Source organism: Oryctolagus cuniculus, chromosome 13 (genome assembly GCF_051225735.1).
Source record: "Oryctolagus cuniculus isolate XC-2025 breed Fujian yellow rabbit chromosome 13, ASM5122573v1, whole genome shotgun sequence".
NCBI lineage: Eukaryota > Metazoa > Chordata > Mammalia > Lagomorpha > Leporidae > Oryctolagus > Oryctolagus cuniculus.
Genome location: NC_142879.1, coordinates 40,402,573 through 40,419,883, shown reverse-complemented (window position 1 = coordinate 40,419,883; position 17,311 = coordinate 40,402,573). Strand labels below are relative to the sequence as shown.

The 17,311-nt window shown below is 43.5% G+C and overlaps 1 long non-coding RNA gene across 1 annotated transcript; it reads right to left on the bottom strand.

Annotated features, from left to right (window-relative positions):
• Positions 1-11,259: 11,259 nt before the first annotated feature.
• Positions 11,260-16,708, bottom strand: LOC149122555 (uncharacterized). Its single transcript, XR_016218905.1, has 3 exons — positions 16,322-16,708; positions 11,839-12,548; positions 11,260-11,602 (listed from the first exon to the last, which is right to left on the bottom strand). It is a non-coding gene; the product is annotated as an uncharacterized LOC149122555 (long non-coding RNA).
• Between the last annotated feature and the right edge of the window lie 603 nt (positions 16,709-17,311).

The window sequence follows — 17,311 nt, the reverse complement described above, 5'->3', positions numbered from 1 at the left end:
TCTGTTTTGGAGAATTGAAGGGAGGGAGTGTTAAGGAGCTGGAGGAGAGGGGTAAACAAGGCCTCACTGCCTCCTGTCTCAGTGAATAAATGGGATTCCATCTTGGGGGAAATGCAATGAATTCAGTAACTTCCGTGAGGATTTACTGTTAACTGCACATTTGATGATGCTGACTTGTGAAGCGCTTTTGGCCTAATGTCTTTTTACTTTGCTGTGTGGGGTGGGGCAGGGAAGGGAGAGCAGAGTACTGTTTCCTTTATCGACTTTTGGTTTTATTGATACTGACTTTTGTTGTGGTTGGTTTTCTATTGTACTAATTTCTCTCCCTGGGAGCATACTCCTTTTCCAGCTTCTTGATGAGTGGTTTGTTTCTTGTGTCAGCTCATCACTCCTATAAGGAGATACTGGGAGGAGTCGCTGTGAAGAGATGAGGTTCACTCTGGCGAGTTGTTTCGGAGATTCACAGTCTGTGGTCAGGTGGGCCCCACTAGTTGGGCCTCTGGAGTTGGTTTTCTTGCTGGCATAGTCCCAAGGTGCTGTAGAGCATCGTGTGACGAGGAAATGGTGTCCCTCTATGTCTACAAAGCCACCATGATTTAATCCTGGGGGTTTCTGCCTGCTGTCACCGGCACCATAATTGGATTGTTTACACTCTTGTACCATTAATCTAAGACTTTGGGGACCAAATCTTTAACAATGGGCTTCAGGGAGACAGTCAACATCTGACATCCAAACCATAGCATTTGTTTGTCATCCTTAAAATATGAAATACAGTTAATGTCCTAAATGTACTTCTAAGAACCAACAAAGCTGCATTTACAGTTTAAATGCATAATACTTTAATGTATGTGCATTCTATAAGGAAATGTCTGCTTACTATTGATTCTGTGAAATTGGTTATCTTCTGTTACCTATGATGTGGTCAATTTGACTGATGTCTTAGGTGATTTGAAAAGAAAGTAAATTATTACGTAAAAGGTTATATATGTATAGATCAGGTCAAGCGTATAGGTGTAAGGATCAAACTTTATTTTTTTATATTGTTATGACAGTTTTCTTTTGTTTAGCATACGTTTGATAGATTATTTTCCATTCTCCCTTAAAAATTATGGTAGAATATGCATAACAGAAAATGTGCCATTTTAAAGAGTACAGTTCAGGGACATTAAGTACACATTGTTGTGTAACCATCACTCCTATCCATCTCAAGAACTTTTTCTTCATCCCAAATGGAAATTCTAGCCTGATTAAAAAAATAACTCTGCGTTACTGCTTCCCACCATGCCCTGGTAACCACCAAACTACTTTCTGTCTTTATGAATGTGACTATTCTAAGAACCTCAGATAAGTGGTATCGACCAAAGTAATCTTAATCAGACTGAAAGGCTGAAAAGGAAAGCTTTATTTCCAAAGAGGAGGCTCTCACAGACTGGGGAACACAGATCAGAGATGACGATGTGCTCTGCAGTTAGACAGAGAAGCAGAGTTTAGGAGAGCGACAATAGACAGCGCAGGAATTCCCGTAACCTGCTTCTTGAGGTGCAGCCGTGCAGGCTTGAGTGTACTCTTCATTTTTTATCGTGGGATAATGTTCTGAAAAGGAGGGGCTGTTAGTATTTTCAGGGGGGATTTTGGCCCTGTGATATCAGAAAGTTAGGGATTTTCTTGAGACATTTTTATGATTTTTATCCTTTTCTCTGACTCACTTTGAGTATACAATAGTTAAACATCTATTATCTGGACAAACAGAGCCCAAAACTGTCTTTTTAAAATTTTTGTAACTATAAAGAGAGTAGATTTCATAGATATTGAGCAGGGTAGTTGTTAGTGCACAGCCTCAGTAAATTGATTCAGAGACTGTTAGCTGCCAGAAGTTCTACCTTTTTGCCCAGTCAGGACTCAGGGAATGTGGGCAGAGAAGAATGAGAAGCAGTTTTTTGCATGTTGGCAAAAATGCCAAGAAACTGGCGGCATCTGTGTGTTAGCTGCTGATGTTTCTCTCTCTCTCTCTCTGCCTTTAGGATTTATAGTTGTACTTTTGTACATTTCTATTCATCTGAAAGAGATAGATCGTCCAACTACTGATCTACCCATTAAATGCCCACAGAGCTGGGGTTGGGTCTGCAATTTGGGTATTAGGGACTCAGGCACTTGAGCCATCATTTGCTGCCTCCAAGAGTGTGCATCAGTAGGAAGCTAGATTGGAAGCAGAGACATGACCTGATCCCAGACATTCTGACAAGGTGGCTTATCCCACTGCACCATAACACTGAACCCTAGAAATGTTTCTCTTTGTAGTTGTCTTTTCTCTATGGTTGCTATGATTGTATCAACTGAACTGTGACCTTTTTTATGAACTATTTTTTCCTTTTGCCAAAGAATACTTTCTATAAAATCTGTTATTGGCTCTTAATATCAAATTCTGTATTTATCCATTTGAGTCAGAGTCTGTTAAGGTAGCATTCTTGACCAATATAGACTAAAAGTAATTAGTTATAGATCTGTAGGTCTTCCTGTGTTGTCACCAGGTTGGTATGGCTCCTTGCTTTTGGTCCATCTAGTCCCTCAATGGGATTCCTGTACGGACTGTGAGAAATACGTGAATCAGAACAAGGGTCTCCAGTTGATAAAGACAGAATGAAATGTTAAAGTGGAAATTGGACATCTTGTGTTTGAACATGGCTTGGGCTAAGTTAGAGTGAATTCAGAGTGTCAGGGTGTTAAGTCAGCATGATTTTAGTGGGGGCTGGTTGAAAGCATTTAGAAATACAAAAAAAAAAAAAAAAAAAAAAGACTAAAAACAAAGAAGATGATCAGAGTACCACAAGGATCATGAGAACAGTTTGTAGTCCTGAACAGAAAAGAGTACTCAGACCAGGGGTCCTCGACTAAACAAATCACGTCAAGGATCCTCCTTTCTAATTTCTTGTAACTGTTCGGCCTCTTTGGTGATTCTATCTAATCTGATCTCACTTGCCTAGCGTATTTACGTGACTTCTCTACAAGTGGTATGAGATGGAACGAACTCCTCCTTGTTGACTCAGTAGGCAACCCAAAGCCATCTGGTTGCCTAAAACCACAAAATAAGAATTGGGAGTTTTTTTGTTTTTGTTTTACTCTCCTATGCTTTTAGCAATATCTTCAATATCCACTAGTAATTGGCAGATCAGATTTCGAATCATGCTTTTGTTTTCATAGACTCAAGTATCAGCTATGAGGCTACTAGAAACACTCAGTCCAACACTGTTAGCATTTCCAGCTACTATTTCCCTTTGAAATGATGGCTTTTGTGTAAACTCTATCATCTGCTCTGTGGATGGGTAAAGGAGCTATGTATTGGCCTAATGGACATATACTTGTATCTGCTAACTGTCTACACGTCTGTGAGGCCACCCCTGGTGGGAGGGTCTCATCCCATGCCCCAAACCAAAGCATACCCATGAGGTGTACACACAATTCCTGCAAAACTGTTTTCATTGATAGATGCATTACAAGGCAAGCTGCAAAGCACAATTTTAAAATATGAATGGGTTTGTGTTTGGTTTTGTTACCGGTGAATTGCAGGGTTCTTGTCTTTGCACAAGAAAGAATTCAGGCATGAGATAGATAGTAGTGGAAAGTAATTGAGGGTTTTCATGAAAAGGGTACAGGACATGGTAGATAAAGAGTAAAGCAACAATATCCTCTGCAGCAAAGGTCATGGGTCACAGAGGAGATAAAAATGAGAAGAAATGGTTACAAATAGCAAAGCAATCAAAACAGGTGATCTAGATGCCAGGAAGGTGCCTTGCCTCTTACATGACTAACATAATGTTTCTGTAATAGCTACCATAAACATGAAGAGTGTGACAAGAACGGTCAGTAGGTAATAAAAGAATAAAGTTTCTGTGTTTGCTGCTGTTGTTGGCTCATACTGGCCTGGTCCAGTGTCTTGGATGATCAGGTAGACTCCACAGATTTCATCTCTTATCCTTCAAAGAGTGTCTATCGTTAAGCTTGGTAGCCGAGAGGGGTTGAGATTTTGAGATTGGCTCTTGTAGGGCAACAGGTATGTCACACAGGATGCTTTGTTCAGCTGTGAAGTGGGAATCCGGGGATCTACTCCATGTCATTCAGTTGCACAAGGATTAGCAAGCAACATCAGATAGGACCCCTTCAAGAAAGACCAGAGGGAATCTTTAAGATACCTCTTTCAAATGCACAATGCATAGTCTCCAAATTATGATAGGGTTCATCTCCTAATTGGGCAGTGGGAAGTTACTCCTTACAGATTAATCAATGGCCTTAATCATTGGCCTTAAGGCAAATACCTAAGCATTTCACCTTGGAATGATGTTTTGACTAAGCAGCTTCTTTTAAATGCATGGGCCTCTCAGCACCTCCAGTGGGAAAGGGATGCTTACTCACTGGGGTGAATCTCAGGTTTAGAAGAACAAGGGGAAGAGCCTGTGACCGGTGTGGCTTCACAGTGGTCAAAATCATTTTGGCTGAGCTTTAATAGTGCTGTATGTGCAGCCTACAAATCCAGATGATGATGGATGACAAGGACAATGAAAGTACTCTAGTAAGGGCATACTTCACAGACTTGTCTCATCATCTGACCAGTAAAATGAGTTCCTGATTCATTGTAATTCAGCAGGAACCATCCATGAAGGGATGATTTCCCACCCCTACCCCCAAAGAATTGTAGCTACCGCCATAGTGTGGCATGCCTATAAAGGAAGGGTTCAGTTGAGTGGGAAAACATGGATATCATGACTAGTATGTATTTAAGTCCTTGGGAACTGAGTAGCTGAATAAAGTCCATATGCCAGACTTCAACAGGGCCCCCAGGAAGGGGAAAGCTACTTGGGGGACAGTAGAGGAATGTAGATTTACCATTGCACTGGAACAGGTGGTGCAGAGCTGACAGATGGCAGTGGCTGTGGCTGCAGACAGCTCCAATGGCGGTGTCTTCCCCACTGGAGCACTTACTGGGAGCACTGTTTGAGATTGTGAGTAAAATTAAAGGTTTCTCTCAGCAGGATTTATGAAGGGACTAGGCATCCAGTTTTTTTGTTTTTGTTTTTAAACAGCGTTGTCATATCTCTTTCTCCCTTTCTTGATCTGGAATTAAGCCTTGCTTGCTGCTGAGTCCAGAGAGGAAAGTTGTAGCTGGCGGAGTAGGAGTGGCAGTGGGCACCTGAGCAGTGCTGGTAGGGGTGAGTGCTTGAATGGCTGCAGTTTTGTTTTAACTTTCTAGTCAGCTGAAGTTGCCTTTGACATTCTCCATCTTATCAGAAGAATGACCCTGAGTTTGAATGACCAGTGCAGCCTTTGGGCAAAAAGATGGCCTCTGGTAGTAGCTAGAGCATGGTTTTGTTTTTACTAGGTTGGCCAGATAAGGCTGGAGAGCCTGTTTGTTTCCATGACATCCTAAAGTTGTGGGCCACCCCGAAGGCGAATCTCCTGTCAAGTTAGTGTGTCAGTGGTGTTGTCTCTGGGTAGAAGGCATGCCTGAGTCAATGCCAGGAGCTCTGCTGCTTGGGCCAAATGGATGTCAGGAGTCAAAGAGACTACAGCATGTACTACCTGATAGTGTCTCTGGGGTCCCTTAGGATAGGAGCCATCAGTATACCAATTGGAGCCTGCCTTGGTCGGGGGAGTTTCCTTTCAGTCTAACCGTGGTGAGAGTAGTGTGTCAGTCAGCACAGCACAGTCATGAGGAACATCCCGGTCTGCGATAGGCAGCACTGAGCAGACTGCATGGAGTTCAGTCTGCAGGCTGACAAGTGTTGATATGATGGAAGTTGATGAGGGTTTATAGAGTGAGAAATACAAGTAGAGCAAAGGGAGTTGATAGAATTTTTCTGGTTATGCGTAGGAGAGCTGATGCACCTGCTATGGCCCTTCAGTGCTGGGGTAGGCTTCGAGCCTCTGATTGCATTGCTGGCTGTAGAAGTGCACAGGCCTCTTGTTGTCCCCCGTGAGCCCAGGTGAGGGCCTTCAGAGCATTTCCTTCCCTCTCAAGACAGGAAAAAATGAAAAGAGGCCACAATTGGGTTGTCCCAAAGTAGGGGCAGTGGTTAAGAGGGCCTCTGATTTTTAAAGGTCTGCTGTATTCTGACTGCCAGCATATAGGATCTAGGTATGTTCCTTTATATAAAGGTTGGGCCATTGGAAAATACTTAGGGATTCAGTTTCTACAATATCCAGTTAATCAAGAAATCCCATAATCTACCTCTTAGTATTTTAGAAAGAGGGAATAGTAATAACCCTTGTAGGGGATTGGGTCAAAATTTAAGCCTGAGGGGTTAAAGAGAATTAGAAGAACTGGAGTTTCTCTCTAGAGACCCTTACGACTTTTAATTCCCAGGCAGCAGTAGACAAACTTTTTTGTGATAGTGAACAAAGAGGCAGAGCTTCTAAATATTGTAGAAGTCTAGTGCTAGTTTTAAAGGGAATGTCCTTTAGGTTAGCCTGAAGCACCTGAGAATAAAAATAAGCTGAGCTCTTGTGTAAGATAGTCACAAAACACACCAAACACCAGAGTAAAGGAAAGGGTTTATTGGGGAAACCCAACAGGCTGGAGAGAAGGGGTGAAGAAGGAAAAAAAGACAGGAGAGTGTAAGAGAGAGAAACACAGAGAGAGGAGAGGAGGGAGCGAGTGGGAGATAGAAGAGAGAAGAGAAAGGAACACAGATGAGAAAGGAGAGAAGAGGAGGCTAGAGAGAGCTTTGTGTTCAGGAACAGGTCCTTTTAAAACTTTGCCAGAGGGCGGGCAGGGAAGCAGGAGCAGCAAATCCCATTAGGATGGGGGTGGGGCTTGACACTGGTGGTTGGGCCATGTGGTCACCTGGCTTCCAGCAGTGGTGGCGGGGGCTAGAGCCTAGAATGGTGTCAGGGTGTAGATTGTGCCATAGATAAGACTGTGCCATTTTCCTAACATCTTGTACATTGGGGCGATAGAGTCCAAATGTGCTGTTGTCCCTCCAGAGTGAAGGCAGAAAGCAATGGACTGTCAGGACCAACAGGGGTGCTGAATGCAGCACTACAGAGAGAAGTCAATGGCAGAACAGGTCAGGCCACTGGGCAGAATTTTGGATGACGGTATGAAGGTCAGGGACTACTGGGTGTTGGGGTATAACTACACCTTTAATGCTCCAGAGATCGTAAACAAAATGCCTTGGCCATTCAGTTTTTGGACATGCTGACAAGGGGTGTTGCAAGGAATGACAAGCCCATTCTTGATTAAATCAGTACCTCTGGCTTGTGGAGCAGCCAAAGCTTCAGGGTTTAGTAGGTACTGTTCAGTGTTAGGCAGAAGCTTACTAGGGCCTGTTGGATAGCAAGGAGAAGAGCTGATTGTATTTGTCCCACATTGTTGTGTTCCGGATTGCCCAGATAGAAAGAACCAGCGAGACTGCCCCACACCACCTGTAGGCAGCTGACCTTTCATTCCCCCACTCCCAGCAAAGGGGTGGAGTTAACATACCACAAACCAGTTAAAAGAGAGTTAAAAGTCTAGAATGTCCCTCTTTTACTTAGAACACAGTTTTATGTTTGTAACCCTTTAAAGTTTTTATCATACAGTTTAGAACAGTTGGTTTTAAATGGAATTTTCCCATAATGTGTCCCCCTTGGTCACGCAAAACAAGAGACAAAGACCTCCGGAACAGGCACTGATCTGGACTGCGATCGCTTTGCCTGCCTGGCCACTCTCCTTGTGGAGAACACAGAACCGCAGGTTAGGGCTCATTCAGGCTTCATAGCCACAGGGCCGTGGAGCCACAAACACATTCACACCACACGCACTCTCTCTTCCATTACAGACACCACACAGGTACCTCATGGGTGGGGGCAACAGAAGCCTCCCCTTCCGCACAAAGGCAGGCCTGAGTACAGAGCACCCCAGGATGACTTACCGGGTCCTGAAGTTGAGGAGATCTGTCCACTTGCCCCATTTGGTTGGCCGTGGGGAGTCAGTCTGGGGGGGGGGTACAGTTTTGGGAGTTAGGATTCCAAGGAATGAGCTGGGAGGCGTGCCTTCCAATCTTCCACCAGCCGTTCCAGACCCCCCCCCCCCCCCTACAGTGGAGTCCTGCAGGTCAAAACTCAAAGGGCCAGTTTTGTTTGAACATACAGGGGTTTTTAAGCACTTGCTAATGGCATAGCTGCTGGCCCATGATTCCTTGCCACTCTCTGAAAGTTAAAGCCATGAAGAGAAACAACAACACAGAGATGCAGAAAGACAAGATAATAATACATTCTGGACTGAAGAAAAGGAGACAAATTCTCACAGCTGTAAAATGTGATATATATGTGTGTGTGTGTGTGTGTGTGTGTGTGTATATATATATTGCTCTGTGGGAGCGACCTACTTTATCTTAGTCCAAATAATTTAATCCTAACAGTGCGCACAACCCTTACCTTGGGGTTCTTGGCCAGCAGGGACATCTCCCTGCTGCCAGACTGAGGCCTCCAGCGTGTCCACTTCTGGCCACACACTGGTCTCCCCCTCTTTCTCCTTTACCCCTTATGCCTTCCAGACTCCTCGAATCTGTAGCCCTCTTACAAAAAGACTAGGTCTCGGTGTGTTACCTCTCACACCTTCCAGACTCCTCTTAGAGTCTGTGGCCTTCTTATGAAAAGACTAGGCCTTGGTGTGTTACCCTACAAACAAAGTCCCACTACGGTGAGGGGCCACTTCTCGCGGGCCTCTCCAACCAGGCAAATCCCGGGCGGGGCCCCAAAATGTTGTGTTCTGGATTGCCCAGATAGAAAGAACCAGCGAGACTCTCTGAAATGCAAAGAACAAAGGGACTTTATTTGTAGGTCCAGCATGCTGGGGCCCCAGCCTCCCGTGCAACACAGTGCTGGGAGACCAAGACCCCTTTTTCTTTGTTTTTAGGGTTTTTATAGTCCCAGGGCAAACAGTATTACATCCGCATTCCTTCTTTCTCCTGGGGCTGCTGGACCAAGGACGGCCCACCTTATTGGTTGCCCCCACTTGGTCCTGCCAGACCAAGGACTGCCAGGTGTCAGGTTTCATCTTCTCCTACCAGGCGCATCCTGGGCCTAGCCAGCTCCTTTGTCTTGTGAGAAGCCTGTCATGGCGTGGCTCTGGCCTCTCACAACATCAGTAGGAATTTTGGCCCAATGGGAGTTGGGATTTTGGAGAGTAGACTTTTCAGGAAGGGCTGGATAGATACAAATCTGAACCAGCAAGATTTGAGTATGTTCCTTTGGTTCATGGTGGGCAGAGGAAAAGATTTCTAACACAGTGTCTCCCTTTTGGGAGAGAGAGGTGAGTTTCATGTAATTCTAGAAAGCTCCTGCCTAGCAGAGGAATAGGAGCCAAGGGCACTATAAGGAAACTATGCTTTCCTGTAGGAGAGCCCATTCGGTATTTTTATTAGTTGAAATTTGTCAATACTCATAGGCTGATCGGATCCCCTGGCTTTTTGGATAATTACATTCCTCTGGAGCCGGACATATTGGCAGTGTTGGGGTTTGGTACAGCCAGGGTAGCACCTGTGTCTACTAAAGCCTGCTTAGCTTCTCCTGCAACCGTTAGGTTCATTTTTCCTCAAGTTAACCTACAGGATGAGAAAAAATGATTTCCCAGAGCAGCCCTAGTCGTGGTCAGTGAGGGCAGGATATGGGGCCTTCTCTGGGTGGTGTTGAATCCTTTTTTGACGTTCCCATGAGCTTTATTAAAGAAATAGTTCTTGTTTGCAGTCACTGGGTTTTAGGATCAGTAGTCCCCACTTAGATTTTTTGCATCTGAAAGACAATCAGCTGGGCTGAACCCCTTCCTATCAGCTCTGTTTGCTGTATCTTTTTCTGTGTTTTGGAAGGCACCTGGCCAGAGCAGCAGCCCCTCAGAGGGCCAGCCTTACTTGTGTTGGTCGACTTGGATGGCTGTGGAGGCAAGTGGCCCATAGATAAAAGGGAAGCTACAAAGCTTATTGGCTTCATCATCTGGTTTTTTTTATGGAGAATTTTGATTATTTTTTTAAAGATTTGTTTCTCTGAAAGATTACAGAGAGCACGAGTGAGAGAGAGATCTTCCATCCATGAGTTCACTCCCCACTTGGCCTCAAAAGCCAGTGCTGGCCCAGGCCAAAACCAGGAACCTAGAGCTTCATGTGTCTCCCACATAGGTGCAGGGGCTCAAGCACTTGGGCCATCCTCCACTAATTTCCCAGGTGCTTTAGCAGAGAGCTGTATTGGAAGTGGAGCAGCTGGAACTCAAATAGGTTCCTAGATGGGATGCTGGCATTGTTATGCCCAGTTCAGTTGTCCCCAAAGACCACCAAGGAGCCGATACCACTGTAAAGCACACGAGAGTTTTATTGCAGGTCCGGGCCTGGGCTCTCAATCAACACTGATGCAGCGGGTCTGAATTGAGAGCCCCGACCCTTCAGTTAACAGGGTTTTTATAGGGTTTTCGGAGACATTCTACACATCATGGTACCATTTAGCAAATCATCTCATCCCACGGGAAATTCAAAGGACATCTCTTAGAATTGATTAGTGCATCCAGTGGCGGGAACGGACCTACTAAAGGTGGTTGGATGGCTTTGGGGTTGATGTCTTTTGAATTGATTGGCCGAAGCATAGGGTCCGAGCTGACGGGATGTACGTGCCAAACTGCAGGATCTCAGGTAGCTATCAATCACCTTATCTGCCCTGAAAAGATAGCAGGAACTCTAGGTATTTTTCTGTTATCTGTTACTTGGCTGTTGCTAGGAGAGTTTATTGCAAGGGGAGTTCATTTATTTACTTTTAGGAGCTTCTGGCTCAGAGTTCAGGGCCTGGTCAGGCCCAAGTTACAAGATGGAGGCCTAATTAAAAATAGTTACACCTTGATCCAGGCTCAGGTCTCACAGCATCACAGGCGGTAGTTTTAACCATTATGCTACAATGCCAACCCTGATAACATGTCTTTTCAAGTTATAGTTTTCTACAACTGGCTCATCTTTTTTCTGAGTTCATCATTGCATGGTTTTCCAAGTAACCTGGGCAGCCATAAAGTATTAACAGCTTTGGTTAATACTGCAGGGATTTTTTTTTTCTGGGTTTTTCCATGGCTGCCAGGCCTGAGAATATGAAATCATCTACCCATGAGTCCCATCCAGCCTGGTGAGGACACACCTGTGCTTGGAGGTTGCCCACCAGCATGCGGACTGGTCAGCACAGGTCTGGAAATCTCAGTAGGCAGGCACCAGTCAAGAGCCCTCAAGAGTCTTCTTTAGGCTTTGGAAAATCCTTTACTATTACCCAAAAGTAAGCTTTTTTCCATGGACTATTGGTAAGCATATGAGTTATTATGAGCATTAGCCTGAATTTTTTTTTAAAGATTTATTTTATTTATTTTGAAAGGCATAGTTACAGAAAAAGCGAGAGTGAGAGAGAGATCTTCCACCTGCTGGTTCATTCCCCAAATGGCCACAACCACGAGGGATGAGCAAGACTGAATCCAGGAGCTTCTTCTGGGTCTCCCAAGCGTTTGGGCCATCCTCTGCTGGTTTTCCAGGCCATTAGCAGGAAGTTGGATCGGAAGTGGAACATATGGGATGCTGGCGTCACTATGCCACAGTGCCAGCCCCATCACAGCCTGAATTGAAAAAGGAGCGACAGGAGTTGCATTGTCAATGGGAGAGGCTTCATGAGGAGGTGGCGGGAAATCAGAAAGATAGTAAAGGGAACTTGATTGCAGAGGGATCCCCAGGAGTTGGCATGCATGATGGGGCGTGGGGGTGAGCAGAGGCGGTCATCAGAGGAGGGTGGATGTGGCAGGAGGAAGGCAACCTGGGGAACTGAACGGGGTAGGAGTGGAGTTGGGGTCCCCACCTGGAGGGCAAAGAAACAGCTTTTCCTTTGAAGGGGACTGAGGGGTAGACTTGGCGTTAGTGTCATAAGGCTTCAGGTTTCTGTAGTAGCTGTCCTAATTAAGTGCTGGTCTCTTTAAGGGAGGCTATTAAATCTTTAGAACTCTCACAGTACCAATTAAAGAAATCCAGCTGTTGCTTTTGTGAGGTTTGATTTATCTTTGTTCTTAGTGTGCAACTGCAGTAAATGAGGGGTATAAAAGGATCCTCACAGAGTAGCCACAAATATTGAAGTCATCCTGGGTTAGCTTAGAGCAAACATGCAGTCACTCACAAATGCCCAACCATATGTCGTTCTTCGGCATGAAAGCGGTGGGCTTCCTGGTGGTGGTGGCTCTTGGAACCATTGCTTAGAAGCTCAGTTAGCCATGGTGCCCAATCACGGACGCCTCCTTTCTTTTCAGCAGGACCTTCTGCACATGGCTCCAGGGCTTCGTTTTTTAGTCCAGAAACCTGATGGGCTGAAGGCTTTCCTTAATGAGGTCCCAGAATTTTAGTCTGCGGCACCTCGTGGGCTGCCTCTCTCCAGAACTCAACCAAGCATGGGAGGGCTGGATCTAGGAGGGCCTTACTGAATTCCTCCTGCAGACCTGTCCGAAGACCAGCTGAGCTCAGTGGACTCGAGCAGGTGCTGTGCTCTGGTTTCAGGCAGCATCGAGAAGGAGTCAGGGACTGAAAAGCAAAAGAGCTTTATTTCCAGAGAGAGAGCTATTTACCGATTGGGGCAACACAGATTCACGAAAGAGCTGAAAAGTGTGAGCAGAGTAGATAAGAAAACCAGAGAGGGGAACTAGACATACTCGTGGGAATTGCAGTAACACAGCTTTTTTTTTTTTTTTTAACTTAGTGTGTTCTAAAAGGGAAGGACTATTAGCATGTTAAAGGGGATTTTTGTCCATGTGATGTCAGAAAGGTTACTTTTAGGCAAGATGATTATTAGTGCAGAGCCTCAATAAACCAGTCCAGACTGGCCATGGGGTAAGTAACTGCTGTCATACAAGGTTTCTCCCTTTTCACCCAATCAGGACCCAAAGAATATGGGAGAACAAGTGAGAAGCAATTTATTACAGGTTGGTAAAAAGCCCAAGAAATGAGCAGATTCTGCGTGTATGGTTGCTGGAAATGTTTTTCTTTGTGATGGTCTTTTCTTGATGGTTGCTGTAGTTGTCTTTATCAACTTCACTGTGACTTTAAAATTTTTTAGTCCCTCTTTTTTGTTCCAGAAAATCTGCCCTATAAAGTCTTTCATTGTCTCTTATCAAATTCTATAGCAGAATCATAGAATGTTTATCCTTTCGTGTCTGGTTTATTCTACTTAACGTGATGTGTTCAAAGGTTCCTCCATGCTGTAGCATATATCAGAATTCCATTCATTTTAAGACTGAATAATATTCTATTGTATGTATATGCTACATGTTGTATATATTTATATACCATATTTTATTTTCTCTTAATCTGTTGATGGGTATTTTGGTTGTTTCTACATTTTGACTATTGTGAATAGTGCTGCTGTGAACTTTGGTGTACAAATATATGAAGTTTCTGTTTTTAATTCTGTATATACCCCTAAAAATGCCACATCATAAAATAATTCTGTGTTGAATATCTTACCTCTATGTTTAAGCTTTTGCTATGGTTTTGTTTTATGGGTGCTTTATGGAAGCAGCATATGTGGCTAGATTACCCAGTTTTATCACTAATTTGCCCCTTAGAAAATCAGATGACCCAGGGTAGGTATTTGACCTAGCAGTTGAGATGCTAGTTGGGAAAACCACATCTCATGTTTGAATGCTTGGGTTCAAGTCTCTACTTCCAATTCCAGATCCTGCTAATGTATAACCTGGGAGACAGCAATGATGGCTCAAGTCCTTGGGTCCCCACCGCCCACGTGGAAGACCTGGGTTGAATTCCCAGCTTTTAGTTTCATCCCAGCTCAGCCCCGGTCATTACAAGCATTTGGGGAATGAATCAGCAAATGGGAGTTCTCTATTTTTAAAAAGATTTATTTATCTATCTATTTTTATCTACTTACTTATTTATTTGAAAATCAAAATGTGACAGAGGTAGAGACAGATCTTCTATCTGCTGGTTCTCTTGTCTCAAATGCCTACAACAGCCAGGGGCAGACCAGGCAAAAAGTCAGAAGCCAGGATCTCCACCTGGGTCTCTTACATGAGAGGTAGGGTCCCAGGCACTCAAGCCTGCATCTGTTGCCTTCCAGGGTTCTGTAGTAGGAAGATGGATTGCAAGTGTGGAGCAGCTCTGGGCACTCTGATATGGGCTGTGGGCATCCCAAGCAGTGGCTTAGCTCACTGCACTATGATGCCTGCCCCTGCCTTTCTTTCTCTCCAAGATAAATGAAATATTCTTAGAAATTAAAACATGTAATGAAAACTAATAGCTATGATACAATGTAAAATGGGATATTTAAATTCAAAATGTGTAGAGGAATGGAGTATAAGTATAGTATTTTTTAGTATTTCTTACCTCTTCTGTTTCCTATTTTTATTATTGTTGCCAAATTGCTATCATATCAAAATAGCATGTTACAATCAAAAAATGTTTTGTGGAAGCATTTTTGTAACAGCAAAACAAAAACCTATAGTAGACTTAACAAACATAATAAGGAATCAGAACACATTACTGGAGAAAAATCACTTAACCACAAAGAAAGATTGTAAGGGAGAAAAAGGCAGAGAGGAACTACAATAAAACTTGAAAATGGCAGTAGTAAGTTCTTACTTATCAATAATTACCTTAAATGCAGGTTGATTAAATTTCTCAATTAAAAGACACAGTGATTGAATGGATTTTAAAAAAATACCCAGTTGTATGCTGCTTTCATGAAACTCATTTCACCTCTAAGAATATGAATAGAATGAAAGTGAAGGGATGGAATGAGATATTCCTTACAAATCAAACCCAAAAGGAAGCAGCAGTAGCCAATAAAAAATTTTAAATCAAAAGCAGTAAAAAGAGAAAAGGTCATTATATAATGATAAAGGGTTTACTTCAAGAGGAAGTAACAATTATAAATATATACTCAAAATCAGGGCACCCAAATACATAAAGCAAATATGAATAGACCTGAAGGTAGAGAGAAAATAATGGTAGGTGACAAAGCAGTCTATTTTCAGGCATTGACAGGTCATTTAGACAGAGCATCAGCAAAGAGTTAAATTGCATGCTAGATCCAACCAGAGCGAACAGCTGTCTCCAGAACAGCCACCCAACAGCTGCAGGACACATAGTCTTAGCAGCACCTGTAACGTGCTCAAGGACAGATCGCATGGTAGATCATAAAACAAGTCTCAACAAACTTGAAAAACAGGAATCGCATCGAGTATCTCTTCAGACTACATTGCAACAAAACTAGAAATCAATAACAAGAAAAACTTTGGAAATTGTATGAATACATGAGAGTGAGGCAGCTAAACCTGAACAACCAGGGATCAAGGAAGAAAGTAAGAAGGAAATTGAACAGAGTATTGAAGCAGTGAACAGAGACACACAACATACGAAAACCTGTGGCATACAGCTAAAGCAGTACTGAGAAGCTTATATCAATCAATTCCTGTATTAAAACTCATAAATTTGGGGCCGGCCCTGTGGTGCAGCAGGTTAAAGCCTTGGCCTGAAGTGCTGGCATCCCAGATGGGCACTGGTTCTAGTCCCGGATGCTCCACTTCCGATCTAGCTCTCTGCTGTGGCCTGGGAAAGCAGTAGAAGATGGCCCAAATCCTTGGGCCCCTGCACCCACGTGGGAGACACGGAAGAAGCTCCTGGCTCCTGGCTTCGGATCAGTGCAGCTCCAGCCATTGTGGCTATCTGGAGAACCAGCGGATGGAAGACCTCTGTCTCTGTCTCTACCTCTCTCTGTAACTGTCTTTCAAATAAATAAAAAATAAATCTTTAAGAAAATCATAAATTTCTGATAAACAATTGTACCTCACAGAGCTAGAAAAATGAAAACAAGTTAAAATTAGTAGAAGAAAGGGAGGGAATAAGAAAGTACAGAACAGAAATAGCCACTAAAAATACAGAAAAAACCTGTTTTTTTTTAAAGATAAGAAAAATTGGCAAACCTTTGACTAAGAAAAGGAGAACTCAAACTCAGAGGAAAAGAGAAGTGCTACAACTGATCCCACGGAAATATATAAAAAGTTGGAGATTACTATGAGCAAATATATAGCCACAAATTTGATAATTTAGAGGGAATTGACAAATTTCCAGACATACATACCTTACTCAGATTAAGTTGTGAAGATACACACTACTCAAATAGACTAATAACAATTAAGTCTCTCAGTAAAGAAAATTCCAGAACCAGGTGGCTTTGCTGCTAAATCATCAAACATTTAAAGAATATTAGCAGTTATTAATTTCTTCTAAAAAATAGGAGAGGAGAGATTTCTTCCACTCTCACTCTATGAGGCCAGTATTACCTGGATTGTCGCTCCCCCATTCGCGGAGGAACGACACAGGACCCTGCGCTGTTCTTCTGTCTGCTCGGCCCTCCCCGGGTTTGCTGCTGGTTCTTCCCGGGTTGGCTGCCAATCCTTCCACCTCCGTGGAAGGGTGGCGGTTCCCCCTGCCACTTTCCCCACTTCCGCGGGGGAGCGGCACACCGCTGGCCGGCTCTCTCGGGGGCTGCTCAGGTGTTCCTTCAGATAGATGTTCCTCTTATATGTTCCTGGTGCATGTTGTCTCTCTCCTCCTTTATAGTCCTCTTCCACCAATCCCAACTCTGCTACCCACACGCCGAGTACACTGCTCTCCTCCAATCAGGAGCAGGATCAGCTCCTGCAGGTTATTGGTCGAACTGGAGGCAGCTGTGTAGAAGTTGTTTATTCCTCTCCCAGCGCCATATTGTGGGAGAGCAGATGCATAGAATAAGTCTTAATTCCAGTAACCTAGTCTAGTCCGAGTTGCTCCCCACACTGGATAACATATCAGGCAAGAAAAAAAATACCAAAAAGAAAAACTATAGTCCAATATTCCTAATGAACATAGGCACAAAAATTCCCAGCAAAACACCAGCAAGCCAAACTCCAACACCACATTATAAAGATTATTTACCATGATTTAATGGGATTTATACCAAGGGTGTAAGGATGGCTCAACAGATGCAAACCAATAAATGATAGACCACATCAACAGAATGAAGGACAAACAACATATATCTCAACAAACATCTCAAACAAACATCTATCTCCAGTAGAAGCAGAAAAGGCATTTGGTAAAATCCTACATCCCTTCATGGCAAATACACTGAACAAATTAGGTGTAGAAGGAATATACCTGAACAAAATAAAAGCCGTATGTTAAAACTAACAGCTAACACCATACTGAATGGACAAAGTTGAATGCTTTCCCTTTAAGATCCAGAACAAGACCAAGATACCTTCTTTTGTTAAAAATTTATTCATTTTTAT